Below are 22,312 nucleotides of genomic sequence, written 5' to 3'. Positions count from 1 at the left end.
TTAGTGCCACATTAACGAAGCCTGCTCGTTTGAATGCATAATTAGTCCAAGCATTCTACCTCGCTAATTTCGAAGCAGGGGAAGAGAGAGTGAGGGGGGGAGGGTTGGAATTTGCATATTAATTTAGCAGAGGGAGAGGAAAATTGTTTACCACTTGCTTCTTGCTGTTGATCACAGCGGACTTAACTCTTTCGCAGGTGCCATCTGGAGCGGTGGGTGAGGCGCTCCGAACGGCACAAGGGACAGGATGCAAAGGTTACATGGTATCAATTAAATCCACCCTGCAGCCCAACATGGTATCTGCAATAACCCGGCATGCGGTGACTCCTTTATGGCCAAGGCATGGTCAAGGTGGTGTCGGCTACATGCCACACTGCAAGCAAACTCGTGTGACTTGGGGGGCTCAGAGGGCAGCAGAGTCAGTCCCTATGAGGAGCTCAGGCCTGGCTGTATCTGGGGGGGCAGGAATGGGGTGCAGGAACCGAAGGCCTCAGCTGCCCCCTGACCAGTCCCAACAGAGAGGCATTTGTAGGAGAGGCTGCAGCTCCAGTGGACCAAAGTCTAGCTTCATTGGAGATTCCTGGGCTGAGCACAGCTGTTCTGCTCATTTCTTGGCACAAGGACAGTCAATCAGCACGAAGGGAGTAAAGTCCAAACTGAGCAAAACAAGTCTTTTCGCCCCATGTTTAATTAGCTTGTGGAACTCACTGCCACTGGATGTCGGTGAAGCCAAGAACTTCACGAGAATCAAAGTGGACTGGACATTTATACAAATAACAAGACTCTCCAGAGCTATTATTGTACATACATCAACCAAAAGAGGTTGAGAAGGAATATAAAATCTTCAGGGCTTAAGGTAACCTCCAGCTACGAGGGATCTTGCTACCTATTTGTGTTCAATACCCAAGGAAGCCAGGAGATGAAGATGCAGACCTATCTATCTAACCATCCCTCCATTCATCCCATGCTCATCACTGTGATAAACCAGCACCTCCTGACAGAGTGACCCCGGGGTGAATGCATGGCTATGAAGTGCGGGGTGCAGCACAGGGCCTGGGACCGGAGAGCAGGAGTTAAGGGGGAGCAGCAGAGAAAACGAGTGAATTTTAGTTCTCCTGAAAGTGGGACACTGAGAGCTCTGGCTAGAGCCAGGCCAGGTGTGAGAAGTGCTGTGCAATCCTCTTCTTTCCCAGCCTGGACCGCGAAAGCCTCTCACTATTCCCATCGTGGTGGCAGAGTCAGCCAGGAGCCTGGGAGTGCCAGGCTGGGAGAGCCCAAGCTCACAAAAAGGAAGATCTCCGGAGGGTGGGGTTGGGTGAACTGCCCCCCAGCCCTCGGGTGTCTCTGCAGCTCCTGTGCTATTCTCTTCCCAGATTCATTAGAAGGGGCTCAGCTCCTGGCTTCCTCCAGAGAATGCCGGGGAAATACGAATGACAAAGACGCAGTACAAAGGAGATGGTGGGTGAGAAATGGGCTCCTCCTGGCAGTGCCAGCTACTGTGCAAATAAGGGGCCAGATTGTGTTGTGGAGGCCAAAAGTATAACTGGGTTCAGAAAAGAACTAGCTAAGTGCATGGAGGATAGGTCCATCTATGGCTGTTGGCCAAGACGGTAAGGGATGCAACCCCATGGTCTGGGTGTCCCGAAAACTCTACCTGCCAGAAGCTGGGACTGGACTAAAGGAGTTGGATCACTCAATAATTACCCTGTTCTGGTCATTCCCTCTGAAGTGTCTGGCACCGGCTGCTGTTGGAAGACAGGACACTGGGCTGGGAGGGCCATTGCTCTGACCCACTGTGGCTGTTCTGATGGTCAGATCCACAGACCCTGCTCTGGCTGCTTGGCAGGGGTCTCCTCGCTCGGGAGCTGGAGAACAGCTGTGAAAGGAAAAGATGCCCCCGTTCCAGAACGGCCAGCATGGACGGTGTCCAAACTGGCAGTCTGGGCAGAATAGGCTCTGTACCCTGTGCCAAGCCCCTAGGCCCCCCTCTCTGCCCCTTCTCCTTAGCGTTTCCCCTACAGGAGTGGGGACAGACCCTGACGATGTCAGGGTGGATGTTGTTTTAACAGGTTCCAAGTGTCTCCACATTTACATTTGTTCCCATTTAGCACATTTAAAAGGCAGAAAGGCTGCTGTGAATAGGCAGGAGAAGGATGGGCTCTCTCACCTCTGCTCTGCCAACCCTGCCCATCCTCCCCCTGGCCCCGAGAGGACGGGCTCTCTCCGTTCCATGTTAGGGGCTGGTGCTCTCCCGAGCCAGTGGCAAGGAGTCCCGGGCGTGCAGCCCATGTGCAGGTGGAAGGGCGCTGGTGCGGGGTGTGAGGAAGCTGGGGGATGCATGCCCCTGACCCTGCAGGAGGCAGGGTGCATTGACAAGCAGCTCCAGGGCTGTGCTCGCCAGGGGGCAGGTTAGACCACTCAGTGTTCCTGGAGGGCTAATAGGACAGGCTGGAAGGTCTGTTGAAGGAGGGTCTGCAAGATGAGGTCCTCCCAGCCACTCTCATGTCTCCTCTCACTCTCGCTCAGGGCCTGATCCTGAACAGCTCCACATCTTGGTGCAGGTCGGATCCAGACCTAGTGCCAGACCCTGGGACCAGGGCTCATCCCCGGCAGATTCAGATGAGAAACCCCAATTCTCCTTCTCTCCCCAGCATGCCATTGGGGGAGGCCTCTCTGCCGGGGAGGTGCAGTCAGAGGGACTGGCAGGGCACCCTGGGGCTTGGCCATAGCAGCCTGCAGGAGGTGGGTGTTTGCCTCGTAGGGCAGTGGGCCAAACGCCTTGGAGAGGCTCTTGCCAGCAATGCTGGAGGCAGAGCTGCCTGCACAGCGTGTGGCTGGTCTGAGGGAGCAGCGTCTCGGCAGCACTCAGGGAGGGGGAGCGGATCCGCTTGATGCGAAGCCCCCCACTGGCTCCTGCCCGTCAGAGTGAGCCGAGATGACTCCCTTTGTTTGGAATCTGTGGATGTCTTGAACCGGTTGGGGGGTAATTTGTCTGTCTCCTGCAGCTGGCTGTCATTTCATATCTGCGCACCGGTTTCATTTTCACTATCATTAAAAAATCCCAGGTCTGACAGGTAGTTAAAAAAAACCCCAGCCAGTATCCCATGAACCACTCATCTTGAGCAGAGCAAGTGGCTGGGTGCCTGGGGGGGCTCTCCAGTGCTGGGGCGGGGAGAGGAGACGCTGGCTGAGATGCTGTTTGGGGGGAGGGGCACAGAGCTCAGGATCACTGCCGGTCCGTATGACAGTATTTCGCAGGATTGCGCTGGGCCTGTGAGCAGCCCGACGCTGTCTGGAGAGAGCAGAGGGATGCACACAAGCCTCACAGCCAACCCAGCACTTCTTGGACAGCTGAGCGCTGGGCTGGGTGGAAAGCTCAGGCCTAGAATGACAGCAGGGCAACGGACGGGGCAATGGTGGTGGGAAAACTTTTGAAATTTTGTTGTGAAAATGTTGGATTTGTGAGCAGCGCGGAGCCGCTCTAGAGAGAAAAGAGGGGAACGATCCTTCTCTAGCAGGTGCCGGGCCTGCTCCGAGAGCTAGAAATGCCCTGCCGGGCACGAGTGATTTGTTTTGGGGTCTCAAACCGGAAAACATGAGACGTCTTGTCCCAGGTGCACATGCAGAGGGACCAGGAGGTGTTCCCCCCTTGCCATGGAAGTGGCTGGGTGAAGTCAAGGGAACATGAAACCAGAGACCCTGGAGCATGTGGTTAGGATGTCAGACTATGCAGAGAACACGGTGACAGCGGATATTGTGTCTACACAGTCACTGCACTATCCGTGCCACATAGAGTCGCTTAGGACCAGGACTCCACAAGTCTGAAAACTACTATTCGAAACTGAATTCTCCTCTGTTTTATGACATACTGTCCTCCCATACTGAAGGGAGGCAAGAGATGGTTTGGACCCGTGGTTCTCATCCCGCGGCCCTGGCAGGCCACAGCTGCAGCCCATGTGTCATCCTCAGGGCCATGCAGATAGTATCTCTATTGTGCGGATGCTGCCCACATAACACCCAGAGAGCTGCATACGCGGCCCACAATGGTAATAGGTTGAGAACCGCTGATTTGGACATTAGCTGTACGTTTGAAATAATTACACAGTTACGTGTATGTGATTTCAAAACGCATGATGGCAAACTAAATATCTTTAAAAAACCACTGAAACTGCTCTGTTGTCATGCCATTCAAAAGCCATTGTAACACGAGCATCCTGTTAGATTCTATGGAACGAGACGTATTTTTAATATTGTAATATTATCAAATGGATGTGACATCTTGCTCCATTGATATGACGTACTGGGCCCCATCCTGCTCTCACTGACCCCAAGGCAGCCCCATTGCCATAGCTGTGGGGATGCCCAAGTGAGGTTTGCACGCACCCCTGCAGGAATGCATAAGAACGGCCATATCGGGTCAGACCTACGGTCCATCTACCCAGTATCCTGTCTTCTGACAGTGGCCAATGCCAGGTGCCCCAGAGGGAATGAACAGAACAGGTCATCATCAAGTGACCCATTCCCTGTCGCCCATTCCCCGCTTCTGGCAGACAGAGGCTAGGGACACCATCCCTGCCCCTCCTGGCTAATAGCCATTGATGGACCTATCCTCCATGAATTTATCTAGTTCTTTTTTGAACCCTGTTATAGTCTTGGCCTTCACAACATCCTCTGGCAAGGAGTTCCACAGGTTGACTGTGCCTTGTGTGAAGAAAGACTTCCTTTTGTTTGTTTTAAACCTGCTGCCTGTTAATTTCATTGGGTGACCCCTGGTTCTTGTGTTATGGGAAGGAGTAAATAACACTTCCTGATTGACTTTCTCCACACCAGTCATGATTTTATGGACCTCTGTCATATCCCCCCTTAGTCGTCTCTTTTCCAAGCTGAACAGTCCCAGTCTTATTAATCTCTCCTCCTACGGAAGCCGTTCCAGACCCCCAATCATTTTTGTTGCCCTTTTCTGAACCTTTTCCAAGTCCAATAGATCTTTTTTTGAGATGGGGCGACCACACCTGCACGCAGTATTCAAGGTGTGGGCGTACCATGGATTTATATAGAGGCAATATGATATTTTCTGTCTTATTATCTATCCCTTTCTTAATGATTCCCAACATTCTGTTTGCTTTTTTGACGGCCGCTGCACATTGAGTGGATGTTTTCAGAGAACCATCCACAGTGACTCCAAGATCTCTTTCTTGAGTGGTAACAGCTAATTTAGACCCCATCATTTTATATGCATAGTTGGGATGATGTTTTCCAATGTGCATCACTTTGCATTTATCAACATTGAATTTCATCGGCCATTTTGTTGCCCAGTCACCCTGTTTTGAGAGGTCCTTTTGTAGCTCTTCGGAGTCTTTCTGGGATGTAACTATCTTGAGTAGTTTTGTATCATCTGCAAATTTGGCCACCTCACTGTTTACCCCTTTTTCCAGATCGTTTATGAATCTGTTAAGTAGCACTGGGCCCAGAACAGGCCCCTGGGGGACCCCACTATTTACATCTCTCCATTCTGAAAACTGACAATTTATTCCTACCTTTCTAAGTAGGCTGGCAGATGCATGTGAACAGAGGAAGCCCTAGATGTGTAATATAATGCACAGTGCATGCTCCAGGGACGTCCCCTTTGGTCTCATTTGCGCTGCTGAAACTCCGTCTGGGCACTTGTGACTTGCAAGGACGGACCGGGTGGCCAGACTGCAGTAGCAGGGAGCTGAAAATAACTCCCACCATGCAGAAGTACAAATGAAAGTGTTCGACAAACGAGGCGCCCACGTGGCAGTCTCGCCCGCTCATGGCCACGCCCTTCGCTGCCCTGGCCGTGGCCAGCACCGCTGACGCCTGAGGAACCGAACAGCAGCCGCCAGAGAACATGGGTACCTCTGGAGGCAGCAGGCCTGTGCTCCTTGCTGTGCTGCATGGAGGGGCCCAGCCCGCCGAGGGTTAACAGCTGATTACAGCCTTTGTCTCTGCATCAGTGTACATAATGCGCTCCTCATTTGCATACTGCAGTGTGCGCTCAATTAAAATGAACTTTTAATTTCTTCTAAGTAAATTACTTCTTCCCGGTACGTGACGCGCACACATGTCAGAATAATGGGAGAACCTTAATGAGCTGGGAACTGGAGGGGGGGGGATGTTGCTGGGGGAAAAATACCCCCCTCCCAAATCCCCCCGTGTAAAGGAATGGAAACAAATGGAATAAAAGGCCCAGGAACTCAGGGAGCATGAGGGCAGAGTCTCCATCCCCTTCCTAGCCAGGTGAGGGGCCTGGGGCCCTGCGTGCTGCTCACCTGTACCTGGGACGGGATGACACCCAGGGCCCAGCATTTGGCCTCGCCTAGTGCAAGAGGAAAGACGCTCCCTGTTAACCCGCAGGCCAGCTGCCTTTCCACCCCCACTAGTGTGGTATTTCTCCTGGCCGAGGGACACCCCAGCTGCCTCTCTCCCTGGGTCTCCTGGGCTGCCAGCCCCTGCAGCAGAGCCGTGGCAGGAGCCTACTGCCAGTTCCCCACCTAAGGATCAGCCTCTGCCATTTAGGTGAACATTCGAGAGACTTACAAGCCCAGATACCAGGGAACAAAGGACAAACCGGGGTGGGGGAGGAGGGAGACAGTAAACTGCCGCAGGAAGGGTGAGGCAAGGGCACTGGGACACACAGAATGGCACAAGAGGGCCAGGACAGATGCTGCTCCCTGTCCCCTTCTTCTCCAATGACCCTCCCTTTCCTCTAATACACAAGACTATGTAGGTTTCAAAGTAGCAGCTGTGTTCGTCTGCATCCACAAAAAGAAAAGGAGGACTTGTGGCACCTTAGAGACTGACAAATTTATTTGAGCATAAGCTTTCGTGTTTTTTCGTGTTGCATCCGATGAAGTGAGCTGTAGCTCACAAAAGTTTATGCTCAAATAAATTTGTCAGTCTCTAAGGTGCCACAAGTCCTCCTTTTCTTTTTACAAGACTATGTAGTAATTGGCCAGTCGTTCCACTACTCTGCTGCCCGGCCTTGGTCTGTGACCAATGCTGAATGCATCAGGGAAACTCCTGTCCCCAGGCCCTAATGCAGCTAATTGTGCATGGAGGGAAATACTCTTCCTGACCCCTTACGCCCTGAAGCATGAAGATTGAGAATGCTCATAACTTTCCTCCCTGTTGGTGTCACTGTGATTGCTATTCTTATGCCTATTTTGAATCTGCCCCAGCTACTTACCTCCCTTAATATGCTGTAGCAGAGAGTTCCACAGGGGAACCTGATGTTGCTCAGCAGAGCCAGAGGATGGGTGGGAGGAGCACACTGCAGGAACAGATATGCCACATGAAGGAATGAGTATCCTGGACTTCCAGAACCATCCCTGTGGGCACCCCCAGAACGTACTGCACCCTCGGCGAGGAGCAAGACTGGGAAGGAAGCGGGAGTCAGGTGGGGATGAGAGGGAGCTGTCACCAACTCACCAGTGGCCTGCTAGGTGCTTCCAAGAGAGCAGTGAAACAAGGAACAACCCTAACGAGACCCACTTCCAGTGGGTCGGTCCATCTGAATTAGCCTCTGGGCTGCCTGACCAGGGTCCTCCCAGGGCGGGTCACCAGCAGCCTGCCCCGGACAGGCGGGGAACGCCAGCTTCTCCTGCACAGCCAGCAGGCATCAGATGCTCAGGGTGCATCACGACAAAGCCCGATCACATCCCTCGTCTTTTCCCTGCTGTTTGCTTTTCGATTTTTCTTCCTATTTGAGAGGGGGCCTCTCCACAGTGCTAGGTGCCGTGGCAGACCCCAAATCTCCATCCCCTTCCCAAACGTGCAGGCAAGCTGGACACCGGGGCTCCAGCGCCTTCGTGGTCTGCACTGACCCTCTGCTGCGGAAATGCTCAATCCCGAGAGCAATGGAAAAATGGCAAAGAAAGAGAAACAGGCCCCACCTGTCAAGAGAGCCCCATTACCAGAGTATCTGGGCGCCGCACGGTCCGTAATGGATTGATTCTCACACCCGCTGCATGGTAGGGCAGTGCTAAGATTCCCCCTTGTCCGGATGGGAAACTGAGGCACAGAGCGGCTAAGTCACTTGCCCAAGGTCCCACAGAGCAGGGATTTTAAGGCTTTGCCTTTGGAATCTCTCTGCTTCTCCCTCCGCCCTTCCCCGGACCGACAGCTTCCCGCTTCCCCTCAGCCTCACCTCTGGACGCTTCCTAGCCCTCCTGCCCGTTCTGCAAGGCGGTGCCCTCGTCACGCTCCACAGCCATCCCATTCAAGGCCCAACGGGCGGGGCGGGGATGTCATTTGCCAGTCAGCTCTCCTGCCTCCCCCCAGTGTGGGCTGTCATGGGAAGAGACGGGGAGAGAGAACAGCCCCCCCACCCCAGGTGTGCAGGGAAGCAGCGCCTCCTGCAGTAGCTTTGGGGGGCCACGGGGGCAGGGGTAGGATGCTGAGGAAGGGGCCGATGGTGCCCACACCTTGCTGCCGCCTGGCTGATGTCTGCCCCCCACGTCCGCGGGCGCTGGGTCTGCGATGGCGGCAGCCCGTCTGACGGCTGGAGACGCAGGGCCAGATGGCAAGCGAGATTACTGGAATTTGATTTTCAGATAAATCACAAACCTGGATGAGCGAATGGTGTTCTAGATGCATTAGCCATAATCCCCTGGAAGGGAACCCTTCCAAGGAGACAGCCCCTGTGCCAGCTCTGATAGCAGCCGGATAATCCTGTCCTGTGGCGAGGCGCAGGGCAGCCAGTCTGCAGCCATGGGGGGAGGATCAGAGGCTGTCCAGATACACCGCGGCTGTGACGCTGGTGTTAGCTGTGACCCATATTTAAACAGGGGACGGCGAGGGACGCTGCTGATCCGGTGCGGCTGGACTCAGTTACATGGCATGCCGAGAGATCGGTCTGATGCTGGGCGAGATCTCTCGGTCCCAGGGCGGCCCGAGGGTGGCTATGCTGTCTCCGCAGATTTGCTTTTGCACAGTTCGTCCAGGAAATTACCGGAAATCTCTGCCACCTGGATTTCGAACCGAGGGGTGTTTGTCGCTGCTGTTCTTTCTGCCTGGCTTGTGCTGCGTCACAGAGCCAGGCCTGCCAGCACGGCAGCAGGGGACGCCGAGGCCCAGCCCGCAGGCGGTTCCAAAGCAGACTGGAAGAGAACATCTCCAACGTGACCCCTGAGGTTGTGGCGAGGGCCCCGGGATGGCGCTAGAGCAGGAGCAGTCTCCCTGGCGCCTCGCCCATGCACCAGAGCCAGATGTTCGTCCCCTTCGAGACTCCAAGGGCCATTCCAGAGACCGGCTGGAATCATCCACGTCAATTATTAACCCAACTACCCCAGAAGCTGATACGCTTTGGAGTCACCGGCCGGGCAAGTCTGTGCACAGACCAACATCTTCTAACTCGGGAGCCAGACATCAGACACTCAATCCACATCGAGGCAGCTGAATGGAAGGTGCCGAGCGCTCCCCACTCAGCTACGTTCCTCAGTCCCTGCCTTGTGCTCAGCTACAAATATGGCAAGGCCAGTGGCCACCCACTCCACATGCCCCTCGCTGCTCCCTGCCCCTCGGGCTCCTGCGGCTCCTCCACGGTGAGTGACAACCGCGGCACCCACGCCATTGCCACCACCTTGAGCAGCAGAAAAAGAGGGTGCAAACTCCCCCAAGCGAGCTACGACCATGATCCCTAGGACCCTGCTGAACCTCAGCAGCTCAGAGGGCGGGGCGGGCAGGAAAGGCAGAGCTTGCGCCTGGGTGCAGGGGTTTTGCTCTGCAGTCGGCCGCAGCCCTCACCATGTGGGTGTTAACGGTGAGGAGTTGACAGCCAGGGTGCCACCAGCCCCAGGGCCAGGGAGAAAGGTTTCAATTACACAAACCACAGTGCCTTTAAATATTGACGATGTTGATCCATCAAGTAATAAAACTGTGTCTCCGCGCATTTGGCTTGTTAATGAGGACGTGATAATTACTCCTGGATTGCACAGCCAGGTCTGGAACGAGAGGCACTTGGCAAGGTGGTTCGGCGAGGAACGTCTTGAACACTCCCTCCTGCCGGAGGTTTGGCATCAGTGCGTAGTCCCACCTTGCGGGGAGGCCAGGGGTCAGAACTCGCTGGATACGGGTCCTGAGCATGGTGCTTTCCTGATCCTCTGACTCAGCTCTGGAGCAGGTTGAAGGATTTTCAGTTCGACCGTTCTCTGTAGAAAAACGCCACTGCCGTGAAACCAGAACGTTAGCTGGAAATGGACTGGGTCAATGCTGGGCTTGTCGGGAAGGTTTCTCAGGTGCAGGAGGGAATTTCAGATCAATGCCAGAGAGGAAGCCCACCCCAGAATGGCCAATAGCTGAGTGGTCAGCAGGGCCTAGAGATCCAGTCTTTCCCCGTGGCTCATGGAATATCAACTTATTTATACAGGAAGGAGCTCCAGCAGGAGAGATCGGGGGAGACTGACTCGCTGGCCTGGTGGTTGGGGTGTCAGGCATAGCAGGGACTGGAACCTCGTCTCCCACCTGGCAGGGGAGAGCTCTACTCATCGGGTTATTCAGGGTGGGTCTCAGACCAGGTCTACACTAGAAGATTAGCTCAGTGTAACCACACCACTTAGTGAAAAATCCACCCCCCTGAGCGACGCCGTCAAACCAGCCTAACCCCCAGTGCAGACAGCGCTAGGGCAATGGGAGAATTCTCCTGTCAATCTAGCTACCACCTCTCGGGGAGGCGGAGTACCAACTGGGAGAAGCCCGGGTATCTGCCTGGTGGGCCTTGCCCACATGCACAGGGTCTAACTAATCACCCTATTTGGGGTCAGGAACGAATTTTCCCGTGGGTCAGATTGGCAGAGACCCTGGGGTTTCTTTGCCCTCCTCTGCAGCATGGGGCACGGGTCACTGACTGATTTAAACCAGTGTAAATGGTGGATTCTTTGTGACTTGAAGTCTTTAAATCAAGCTTTGAGGACTTCAGTGACTCAGCCGGAGGTCGGGGTCAATTACAGGAGTGGGTGGGGGAGGTTCTGTGGCCTGCGATGTGCAGTAGATCAGACCAGATGATCATGATGATCCCTGCTGGCCTTTGAGTCTAGGTGGCGTCTTCACTGAAGCAATGCAGCTGCAGTGTTTTAAGCGTAGGCAAGCCCTGGCTCTCATGTTTCTTCACAGAGTATTTGGAAGGTCTCCAGGCCATTCCACATGGGAACGAAAACTAATTCTCCAACGGAGCTGTTGTTTTCCGCCCAGCCGCACTCAGCTCTGAAATCATCAGTCGCCCAGCCCAATTCCGCTCCGAAGTCATAGAATCATAGAGCCATAGGTTAGAAGGGACCCCAAGGGTCACCTGGTCTAACCCCCTGCCAGGATGAGCGGTTTGTTGTGTCTAAACCATCCCAGACAGATGTCTCCAGCCTCCTTTGGAAAACCTCCAGCAAAGGAGTTTCCACGACCTCCCGAGGCGTCTGCTCCATTGTCCTGCTGGTCTTACCGTGAGGAAGTTTTCCCTGAGATATAATCTCAATCTGCTCTGCTGGAGTTAGAACCCATCGCCTCTGGTCCTGCCTCTGTGGCAAGAGAGAACAACTTTTCTCCAAGCTTTTTTTATGGGAGCCTTTCAAGTATTTGAAGACTGCTATCGTGTCCCCCTTAATCTCTTTTCTAAACTAAACATTCCCAGTTCCTTCAGCCTTTGCTCGTATGGCTTGTTCCATCCCTTTGATCATCTTCATCGCTCGTTTCTGGATCCTTTCCAGTTTCTCTATGTCCTGCCTGTACAAGGGAGCCAAACGCAGACCAAGCTGGAGTGACGCCAGAGCACCAGGCACAGACGGCTGGCCAACAGTGCGCCGGGTCTCCCAGAGGCAGCGTTCCAGCACAGGTTACGTCCTCGCAATGAGCAGGGGAGCTTGGCTGGGGTCTATGGGTTGGGAATTTCAAAACCACTTTCCCTCTTTTTGTTTTGAGTTGTTATGTTGGCCCAGATTTTCCAAAGAGCTCAGGTCCAGACTCCCCAGGGCTCAGCACCCATCATTAAGACCAGATCCCGCAGGGCTCAGCGCCCAGGCTTCGGATTCCCTGGGGCTCAGTGTCCACAAAGCGCTCCACTCCCAGCAGCTCCCACTGTGATGCTGAAGGCTCAGTTTTCAGAAGAGCCCTGCAGCAACATGCCCCCGACATGCTGAGCGTGCCCCAGGCGCACCGATCTCTTCTCTGATCTGGGCCTTTCCTTGGAAAGTTTGCCGCAGAAATGACAAACCACAGAAGGTGTCTCACCCGCACAGAGCAAACGTAAACATGATACAGCCGATCAATATGTGCATTAACGTGAACTTGTGCTAAACATTCCCAAGAGAGCGAAGGTGAATGCAAAGCTTACAGAAGGTAGCAGTTATTAATTCCTTTCCATCTCCCAGGAATACCAATAAAGAGAGGAGGAGTAAAGAGAAAGAATTAAAAGGAAACAATAGTTAGCCAGGTCCCAGCCCTTGCCACAGAACTTTCAGCTTTCAAAATACCACTAAAATTCCAGGCAATACAGACAAGAGACCCACGTCCAATCTGTTGGATGCAGGTGAATCATAGAATCATAGAATATCAGGGTTGGAAGGGACCTCAGGAGGTCATCTAGTCCAACCCCCTGCTCAAAGCAGGACCAATCCCCAATTAAATCATCCCAGCCAGGGCTTTGTCAAGCCTGACCTTAAAAACTTCTAAGGAAGGAGATTCCACCACCTCCCTAGGTAACGCATTCCAGTGTTTCACCACCCTCCTAGTGAAAAAGTTTTTCCTAATATCCAACCTAAACCTCCCCCACTGCAACTTGAAGCCGAGTCCTCCCCTGGCTCTTTGCTTCTTCTTCTAGGAACAAAATCGCTTGTCAGCACAAGGCGGGTGACAAGAAATCCTTCGCCCAAAGGGTCAGGAAAAAATAACTCTTTGTTGGCATGATGCAATCCGAGCCCAGCGGGGAACAGAGTGGATGTGCAGCCCCCAAATCGGTCTAACCCCAAGGCCTCTCCTTCCTTCCAGACGGAGCTGGTTTCCTGGCATCAGGGCAGACGGTCCCTCTCCAGTTGTTTTAAAGGATTGTACTGGCTCTTTGATAGTCCAGCCCCGATTGGCGATTGGTTCTCGCTCGGTTCTAGAACCGAGCCTGTCCAGCCTGAGTGCGTGGAATGAGGACCCAGCGAACGTAAAGAGCGCTGGGGCCCTGACTCAGCAAGGCACTGAACCACACGCCAAACTTCCAGCATGTGCCGTCAATTCACTGACGTCAGTGAGGCCGCTCATGGCTCTAGGCCCTGCTGAAGTACCTGGCTGAATGCAGGCCTTGGGGGTAATACGAAGAGCCACCGTTTATGACATTATTCTTATTTCTCTTGCAGTAGTGCCTCGCGGGGCCTATCCGAGCATGGGGCCCCACCGCGCTAGGTGCTGTACATACCCCTAGTGAGAGGCAGGCCCTGCGTCGAAGAGCTCACGGACAGGATACACAGGCTGGGAGAAGGATTCTGAACGTGAAGCTCTGTAAGTCCCCCCATCCCTTTCTGCCATTCTGCTCTGTCCTCTCAATCCTGTTCACCACACGACCTCCTCCCCTCCTCCTCACCCACTTCTTCCAACTAGCTCTCCAGCGCTGAACCCCCCACCCCTCCACGGCAATCAATCCAGAACACCAGCATGTGCAAAAAGAGTGATGTGCCCAATGAGAACGTAGTCACCTTCTCTCCCCTCCTGCCCAGAATCTGTCTGGGGCTGGGCCAGGCCATGATCCAACCGGGGACTATAAAAGCCTCGAGGCAGAGACCAAGAACCCTGGCTTGTAAAGCACCGCCCACATCCCTGGTCACGAAGTCAGCCCCGCCTGCTTCCTCCGCTGAAGTCATTTGTTAGCGCGCGCTGCTTTTCTTTTTGCTACACACGGATACAAGGGAGGGGGAGACACTGAGCAGGTGAGAATTTCCCTGGGGAACTAGTTGTTTCAATTCAGCCTGCTCTGTGTTGCAGCCCACATTCAATTCCTGGCCAGTCTGAGGAGAAAGCTGCTCAACCCGCCACTTGCTCCAACGCTTGTTCTGCAAGCGAGAGGCACGGGGCTGGTATCTGTACAGTCAGGGCGGATGGGGAGTCACTCAAGTTCTCTCCAGTGAGAGCAGGTGAGGAATGGAACTGCACTGCATGCATGCACGTGGGCTGGCTACATCCTTAGCTAGAATGATGCGGTGCGGAGTCCATCAATGGCTATTAGCCAAGATGGGCAGGGACGCAACCCCATGCGCTGGGTGTCCCTAACCTCTGACTGCCAGAAGCTGGGACTGGACGACAGAGGGTGGATCACTTGACGATTGCCCTGTTCTGTTCATGCCCTCTGGAGCACCTGGCACTGGCCACCGTCAGAAGACAGGACCCTGGGCTAGATGGACCACTGGTCTGACCCAGTATGGCTGGTCTCAGGTCCTTAGAAAATGCAGACAGCCAGGGACGGTGGTTCAAAGAGTATTTTCCAGTCCTGCTTTTCCAGGCTGTGACCTCTTCTGTCATATTGTGCTGCAGAGCAGCTTATGTCACATTAACACCCCCAGTCGGAAAAACTATTATGAATAAATAAAGAAATAGAAAAATCCCCTCAAATTATTCCGCCATTGACAGTGCACTTACTCATGCAGTTTCTACCAATCTGAACTGCCAGCAAGCAACGGTAAAACAGAGCACCTCTCACCTAGAAGGATCCCAAAGAGATAGATAGATTAGATAGATATGCTTTGAAACCTGTTAATAACGGCCAAGGGCCTGCTATTTTTCTGACAGGCAGATGCACAAGACAATGCAATTATTAAGAGCTCTTGCTGCCACTGAGAATTTACTTGTCATTGACTATGGTTACCTGACAAAGGAGGTGCTGTCGTCATCATGAATAGGTCGAAATATGAACAAGAGGCTGCTAGACAACTCTCTGACACCACTTTCTACAGGCCATTATCCTCTGATCCCACTGAGGGTTACCAAAAGAAACGACACCATCTGCTCAAGAAACTCCCTAAAGAAGCATAGGAACAAATCTACACTAAACCCGACCAGGGGTATTCTACCTGCTACCCAAAATCCATAAACCTGGAAATCCTGGACGCCCCATCATCTTTGGCATTGGCACCCTGACAGCAGGATTGTCTGGCTATATAGACTCCCTCCTCAGCTACCAGCACTCCCAGCTATCTTCGAGACACCACTGACTTCCTGAGGAAACTACAATCCATCGGTGATCTTCCTGAAAACACCATCCTGACCACTATGGATGTAGAAGCCCTCTACACCAACATTCCACACAAAGATGGACTACAAGTCGTCAGGAACAGTATCCCCGATAATGTCACGGCAAACCTGGTGGCTGAACTTCGTGACTTTGTCCTCACCCATAACTATTTCACATTTGGGGACAATGTATATCTTCAAATCAGCGGCACTGCTATGGGTACCCGCATGGCCCCACAGTATGCCAACATTTTTGTGGCTGACTTAGAACAACGCTTCCTCAGCTCTCGTCCCCTAACGCCCCTACTCTACTTGCGCTACATTGATGACATCTTCATCATCTGGACCCATGGGAAGGAGGCCCTTGAGGAATTCCACCAAGATTTCAATGATTTCCACCCTACTATCAACCTCAGCCTGGACCAGTCCACACAAGAGGTCCACTTCCTAGACACTACAGTGCTAATAAGCGATGGTCACATAAACACCACCCTATACCGGAAATCTACTGACCGCTATACTTACCTACATGCCTCCAGCTTTCATCCAGACCACACCACACAGTCCATTTTCTACAGCCAAGCTCTACGATACAACCACATTTGCTCCAACCCCTCAGACAGAGACAAACACCTACAGAATCTCTATCAAGCGTTCTTAAAATTGCAATACCCACCTGGTGAAGTGAAGAAACAGACTGACAGAGCCAGAAGGGTACCGAGAAGTCACCTACTACAGGACAGGCCCAAGAAAGAAAGTAACAGAAAGCCACTAGCCGTCACCTTCAGCCCCCAATTAAAACTGCTCCAGCGCATCATCAGGGACCTACAACCTATCCTGAAGGACGACCCATCGCTCTCACAGATCTTGGGAGATAGGCCAGTCCTCGCTTACAGACAGCCCCCTAACCTGCAGCAAATACTCACCAGCAACTACATACCACACAACAAAAACACCAACCCAGAGACCAAACCCTGCTACAAACCCCGGTGCCAACCCTGTCCACATATCTATTCAAGGGACACCATCATAGGACTTAACCACATCAGCCACACCATCCAGGGCTCGTTCACCTGCACATTTACCAATGTGATATGTGCCATCATCTGCCAGCAATGCCCCTCTGCCATGTACATTGGCCAAACTGGACAGTCTCTACACAAAAGAATAAATGGACACAAATCTGACATCAGGAATCATAACATTCAAAAACCAGTAGGAGAACACTTCAATCTCTCTGGTCACTCCATAACAGACCTCAAAGTGGCAATTCGTCAACAAAAAAACTTCAAAAACAGACTCCAGTGTGAAGCTGCAGAACTGGAATTAATTTGCAAACTAGATACCATCAGATTAGGCCTGAATAAAGACTGGGAATAGGATGGGTCATCACAAAACCTAAACTTAATTTCCACTATACTAATTTCTCCCTACTGTTACTCACACCTTCTTGTCAACTGCCTGTAATGGGCCACTCTCTTACCACTTCAAAAGTTATTTCTCCTCCCTTGGTATCCTGCTGTTAATTGATTTATCTTGTTAGACTGACCTAACACTTGGTAAAGCAACCCCCATCCTTTCATGCATTTATACCTACTCATGTGTCTTTTACTTCATACATCCGATGAAGTGGACTGTAGCCCACTAAAGCTTATGCCCAAATAAATTTGTTAGTCTCTAAGGTGCCACAAGGACTCCTTGGTTTTTTTGCTGATACAGACTAACATGGCTACCACTGAAATCTATGGTTACCTGGTGACTGATAACATGGGTTCCCTTATATATAGATCTCGTCACTTGCCAAAACCAAAATGCAGCCATCTCTGGGTTGAAAAGTGACCACAATTAACTCTGAACAGGGCACTGCCATGCTGCCAATTCCACTGCAGGAAGAAGTCTGGAGCAGGCCCAATGGAATGGCGTGAGCTGGAATTTGGCCATCCAACCAGTCATAGAATCACAGACGATGAGGGTTGGAAGAGACCTCAGGAGGTATCTAGTCCCATCCCCAGCTCACCCTGCTCTTGTGTAAAGTGCTAGGAGACCTGTAGGGACCGCCAGTGGTCAAGACATGGGCTTTATGGCTTATCTGAGAGACACTTTCCATGGCACAGTGCCTTACTAGCGCCAAACTGGGTATTGGCTTAGCACCAGCTCAGAGAGAAACGTGCCAGTCCCTGAATGACCAAATCCACATCTTGCAGCATCCTCGGTTCTTCCTTGGAAGTCTCCCAGCCGTATACGGATCAGGCCCAAATCTACTTCCTCTCTGGGATCTGGCACAGTCACAGAGAGCACTGGGGCCGAGTGATGTCCAAGGATCTGCCCGGCGTCATGCACACTGCCTGAATTGCTTCATTTCAGCACCAGGGCACTTTGGACAGCGACTCCTCTTGTCTGAACTCTTGCAGAGATGCCTGTGCTCTGGGGCTGTATTTCCAGTGCGGGAGAGCACCGAATGAAACCGGCCTGCGGGAGTCACTGGCTATGTGCGGACAGTGCCTAGCATGCTGCGATTTGGGCTGGGGATGCCAAAGGCACTCGGCGTAACCGCTCCCCTTGAGGCCAAATTCCCATCGGTTCCCATGGTCGCTGAGTCTGGCCATGGTGTGTGCTCTTGAAAACCCCACAGCTTCCTACAGGCCCCCTCTCCCCCGGGCAGAGTGCTCTGGCTGTGAGCAACACTGGCATTTCCCCCCGGCTACTTTGCAGGGCAAGCGTGGGGGTGTTTGGGATTTGTCCAGGGGGTTGGGATTTCCTTATTTCTTGCCAGCACTGAAACTCCTTGCCCAGATGGTGAATCTCCATGGAAATCATGGCTTGGCGAGGGGACGGGATGTACTGGAGACAACAGGGCTGCGCAAAGGAGGTCCCCAGAGGGTCTGGAGTGGGCCACAGGTACATCTAACTGGAGAGCAGCCTAGAGCCACTGGTCCATCCATGGGATCGCTGACAGTCCGGGGATGTCCCCTCCAGATTCCTGGCCTGGGCCGGAGCAGAACGACACAAGACCCTACGATTGCTTCTCAGGATTCACACTGAGCCTGCTGCATGCTGGGAAAGGTCTTTGGGAGCTTAAGGCCTGATCGAAACCCCACGTAGCTGTGGAAAGACTTCCTGTGACTTCAGTGGGCTTTGGAGCAGGTCAATAGTCAGTGCTGTATGGGTGCCCATGGCCCATAAAGCTCAGTTCTGCACCTCACTGCTGAGCCGCTGCACCTGGATTTAAAGAGCTCCCTACAACACTGACTGCTCCCAGCAGCGGCTGAGACCTCCCTGTGCCAGAGGACATCTTTCCCCAATGTTCCCCGGCACCCCAGCACCACGCAGGGCATCTGCGAGGGAGGTGCCAACCTCCTTCTTCAATTCTTGCTGCACTTCGTTTCTGAAACATCATCTCCTGGGAGCCGTTTGGGTCTCTGAGCCAATCCTGGGGACCCCCAGATCCCTTCCTGCCCGCCGGCACTAAGTCGGGGGTTGCAAAACCAAGGGAAGAAAGAGAAGCACAAAAATACAAAGGCCTGTATCTTTAAGATGATGAATTATACATCCCATTTCCTTGTTGTTCATGCCAGTCTCTCCCCCTGGATACCTCCTGACAATTACCACTTCCCTGGCAGCTGGCGTGTGTGTGTGTGCGCACTCCTCGCCGTGCGCACGAGGTGATTGGAGCAGCGCTTTCCCCCATCGCTGAAATTTACATTCAACCACAAATTAATTTCATAATTTTTTCCTCTCTAATTATGCCAACATCTGCTGCAAAGCCAAGCTGTGCACATGCATTTTAATATCCTCCACCCGCCCCTCGCTCTGTCTATCTCTGCTCTGAACTTTTCAATAATTATCACCAAGAGAAGTGCTTGGCTTCCACTTCTGTTGCCTTTCGGGGGGGTGGGGGGGAAGAAAAATCTGTTTACGCGGGTGGGTGTGTACATGGAGAGCGGGGGGGGGGGGGGTTGGGAGGGAAAGGAACGATGGGAATTGTTTTCTTTGTTGCAAGGAGAGAAACTCATTCCCAGCTATCCCGTTCCCCTCCCCGCTCCTGTGTTCTGAGGAGCGATTCCAGGCTGGGGGGGGGGGGGGGAGGGAAGATGGAGCCCTGTAGGCCTGTCCGGACTACCTCCTTGCAGTTTCCTAGATTAGCTGCTGCCGTGGGGGCTGACACCACCTGGCTGGGCTGGAGGATTCAGTTATTTCTTATTGTGGAGGGTTTAATTTTTTCAATAAAACCATTCAACGGGAAAGGTGTGCGTCGGCCCAGCCTGCCCCCCCGCCTCTGGGCTGCAGTTGGGATCTCTCTGTGTTGCAGTAAGGCCTCGGCTCTGGGACTCCGGTGTGCGAGGCGCTGGGCAGACACAGAGCAAAGAGACAGCCCCGGTCCTCCAAAGAGCGAACCAAATGGAAGAAAAGAGGCAGGTGGAGACAACAGACAGGGGAGCACAAGACAGCAGTGAGACAATATCAGCATGAGGGATGCCTCCAGACCCCATATGGGCCCTTTGCAGCTGATCAATAACGGTCACATCTGACACTTGTCCATCACAGGTCTCAAAGAACTTTACAAAGACAGATCAACACAAGTCACGACCTTTGTTTGGGGACACCAAGGCCTAGAGAGGGGAAAGGCCGGGGGTAAAGTCGGGGATCGAACCCATGTCTCTCAACTCAATGCACTAGATCAGGTCCCTGGCTTTTCCGTGACACAACGGCACCTCCTCCCTCATCAAGCCATAAAGAGCTTGAGGGTCACGCCTCACCGACACCTCGTTGTGACCCCCAGGTGAGGACTCCCGCTCTGGGTCACAAATGCCTAGAGGCAAACAGACCTTGCAGGCCTGAGGCAGTTATCTGGCTGTCAGCCATGCTTCCCACTGCTCCAGGGTGACACCGAATGCCCGTCCCATCACCCGACATGTCCCTAGGACACAAACTCCTTCCCAGTCTGTCTCTGCGCCAGCCAGGGCCCACCCCCCAGCCTCACCAGGTCACCAGCCCTCCCCCTACGGCTGTGTCTACACTCAGCCATGCCTGCCTGGAACCTCCGCCCCACTCCAGGTCCCATAGCAGCACAGGGGGCTGCTGCCCTGCTCGGGCCCTCTGATTTCAGAGTGAATTTGGTTTGTGCTCACCAAAGCGAGGAACTGATGGATTGGGTTGTATGAGACATGGCGCAGTGAGTAGCAAAGCATGCTCCTTCACCTGCTCTGCCAACACCCCCCAGTGCCCACCCGCAGCCCCCCGCTATCCCAACCCACCGCTCTGCCAACGCCCCTCAGTCCCGACACACAGCCCCCCGCTATCCCAACCCACAGCTCCGCCAACGCCCCTCAGTCCCAACCCACAGCCCCCTGCTATCCCAACCCACCGCTCTGCCAACGCCCCTCAGTCCCAACCCACAGCCCCCTGCTATCCCAACCCACAGCTCTGCCAATGCCCCTCAGTCCCGACCCACAGCCCCCCGCTATCCCAACCCACAGCTCCGCTAATGCCCCTCAGTCCCAACCCACAGCCCCCTGCTATCCCAACCCACAGCTCCGCTAATGCCCCTCAGTCCCAACCCACAGCCCCCCGCTATCTCAACCCACAGCTCTGCCAATGCCCCTCAGTCCCAAACCACAGCCCCCCGCTATCCCAACCCACAGCTCCGCCAACGCCCCTCAGTCCCGACCCACAGCCCCCCGCTATCCCAACCCACAGCTCTGCCAATGCCCCTCAGTGCCCACCCACAGCCCCCCGCTATCCCAACCCACAGCTCTGCCAACGCCCCTCAGTCCCAACCCACAGCCCCCCGCTATCCCAACCCACAGCTCCGCCAATGCCCCTCAGTCCCGACCCACAGCCCCCCGCTATCCCAACCCACATCTCCGCTAATGCTCCTCAGTCCCAACCCACAGCCCCCCGCTATCCCAACCCACAGCTCTGCCAATGCCCCTCAGTCCCGACCCACAGCCCCCCGCTATCCCAACCCACAGCTCCGCCAATGCCCCTCAGTCCTGACACGCGGCCCCCCGCTATCCCAACCCACAGCTCTGCCAATGCCCCTCAGTCCCGACCCACAGCCCCCCGCTATCCCAACCCACAGCTCCGCCAATGCCCCTCAGTCCTGACACGCGGCCCCCCGCTATCCCAACCCACAGCTCTGCCAACGCCCCTCAGTCCTGACCCACAGCCCCCCGCTATCCCAACCCACAGCTCTGCCAACGCCCCTCAGTCCTGACCTGCAGCCCCCCGCTATCCCAACCCACAGCTCCGCCAATGCCCCTCAGTCCCGACACTCAGCCCCCTGCTATCCCAGCCCACAGCTCCGCCAATGCCCCTCAGTCCCGACCCACAGCCCCCCGCTATCCCAACCCACAGCTCCGCCAATGCCCCTCAGTCCCGACCCACAGCCCCCCGCTATCCCAACCCACAGCTCCGCTAATGACCCTCAGTCCCGACACGCAGCCCCCCGCTATCCCAACCCACAGCTCCGCCAATGCCCCTCAGTCCCGACCTGCAGCCCCCCGCTATCCCAACCCACAGCTCCGCCAACGCCCCTCAGTCCCGACCCACAGCCCCCCGCTATCCCAACCCACAGCTCTGCCAACGCCCCTCAGTCCCGACACACAGCCCCCTGCTATCCCAACCCACAGCTCCGCTAATGCCCCTCTGTCCCAACCCACAGCCCCCCGCTATCCCAACCCACAGCTCCGCCAATGCCCCTCAGTCCTGACCTGCAGCCCCCCGCTATCCCAACCCACAGCTCTGCCAACACCCCTCAGTCCTGACCTGCAGCCCCCCGCTATCCCAACCCACAGCTCCGCTAATGCCCCTCAGTCCCGACCCACAGCCCCCCGCTATCCCAACCCACAGCTCTGCCAACGCCCCTCAGTCCTGACCTGCAGCCCCCCGCTATCCCAACCCACAGCTCCGCTAATGCCCCTCAGTCCCGACACACAGCCCCCTGCTATCCCAGCACACAGCTCTGCCAATGCCCCTCAGTCCCAAACCACAGCCCCCCGCTATCCCAACCCACAGCTCTGCCAACGCCCCTCAGTGCCCACCCACAGCCCCCCGCTATCCCAACCCACAGCTCTGCCAACGCCCCTCAGTCCCAACC

The sequence above is a fragment of the Natator depressus genome, chromosome 12, assembly GCF_965152275.1.
Source record: "Natator depressus isolate rNatDep1 chromosome 12, rNatDep2.hap1, whole genome shotgun sequence".
Classification (NCBI taxonomy): Eukaryota; Metazoa; Chordata; order Testudines; family Cheloniidae; genus Natator; species Natator depressus.
The sequence above is the reverse complement of the archived record's forward strand: the minus strand, read 5'-3'. Positions refer to the sequence as shown.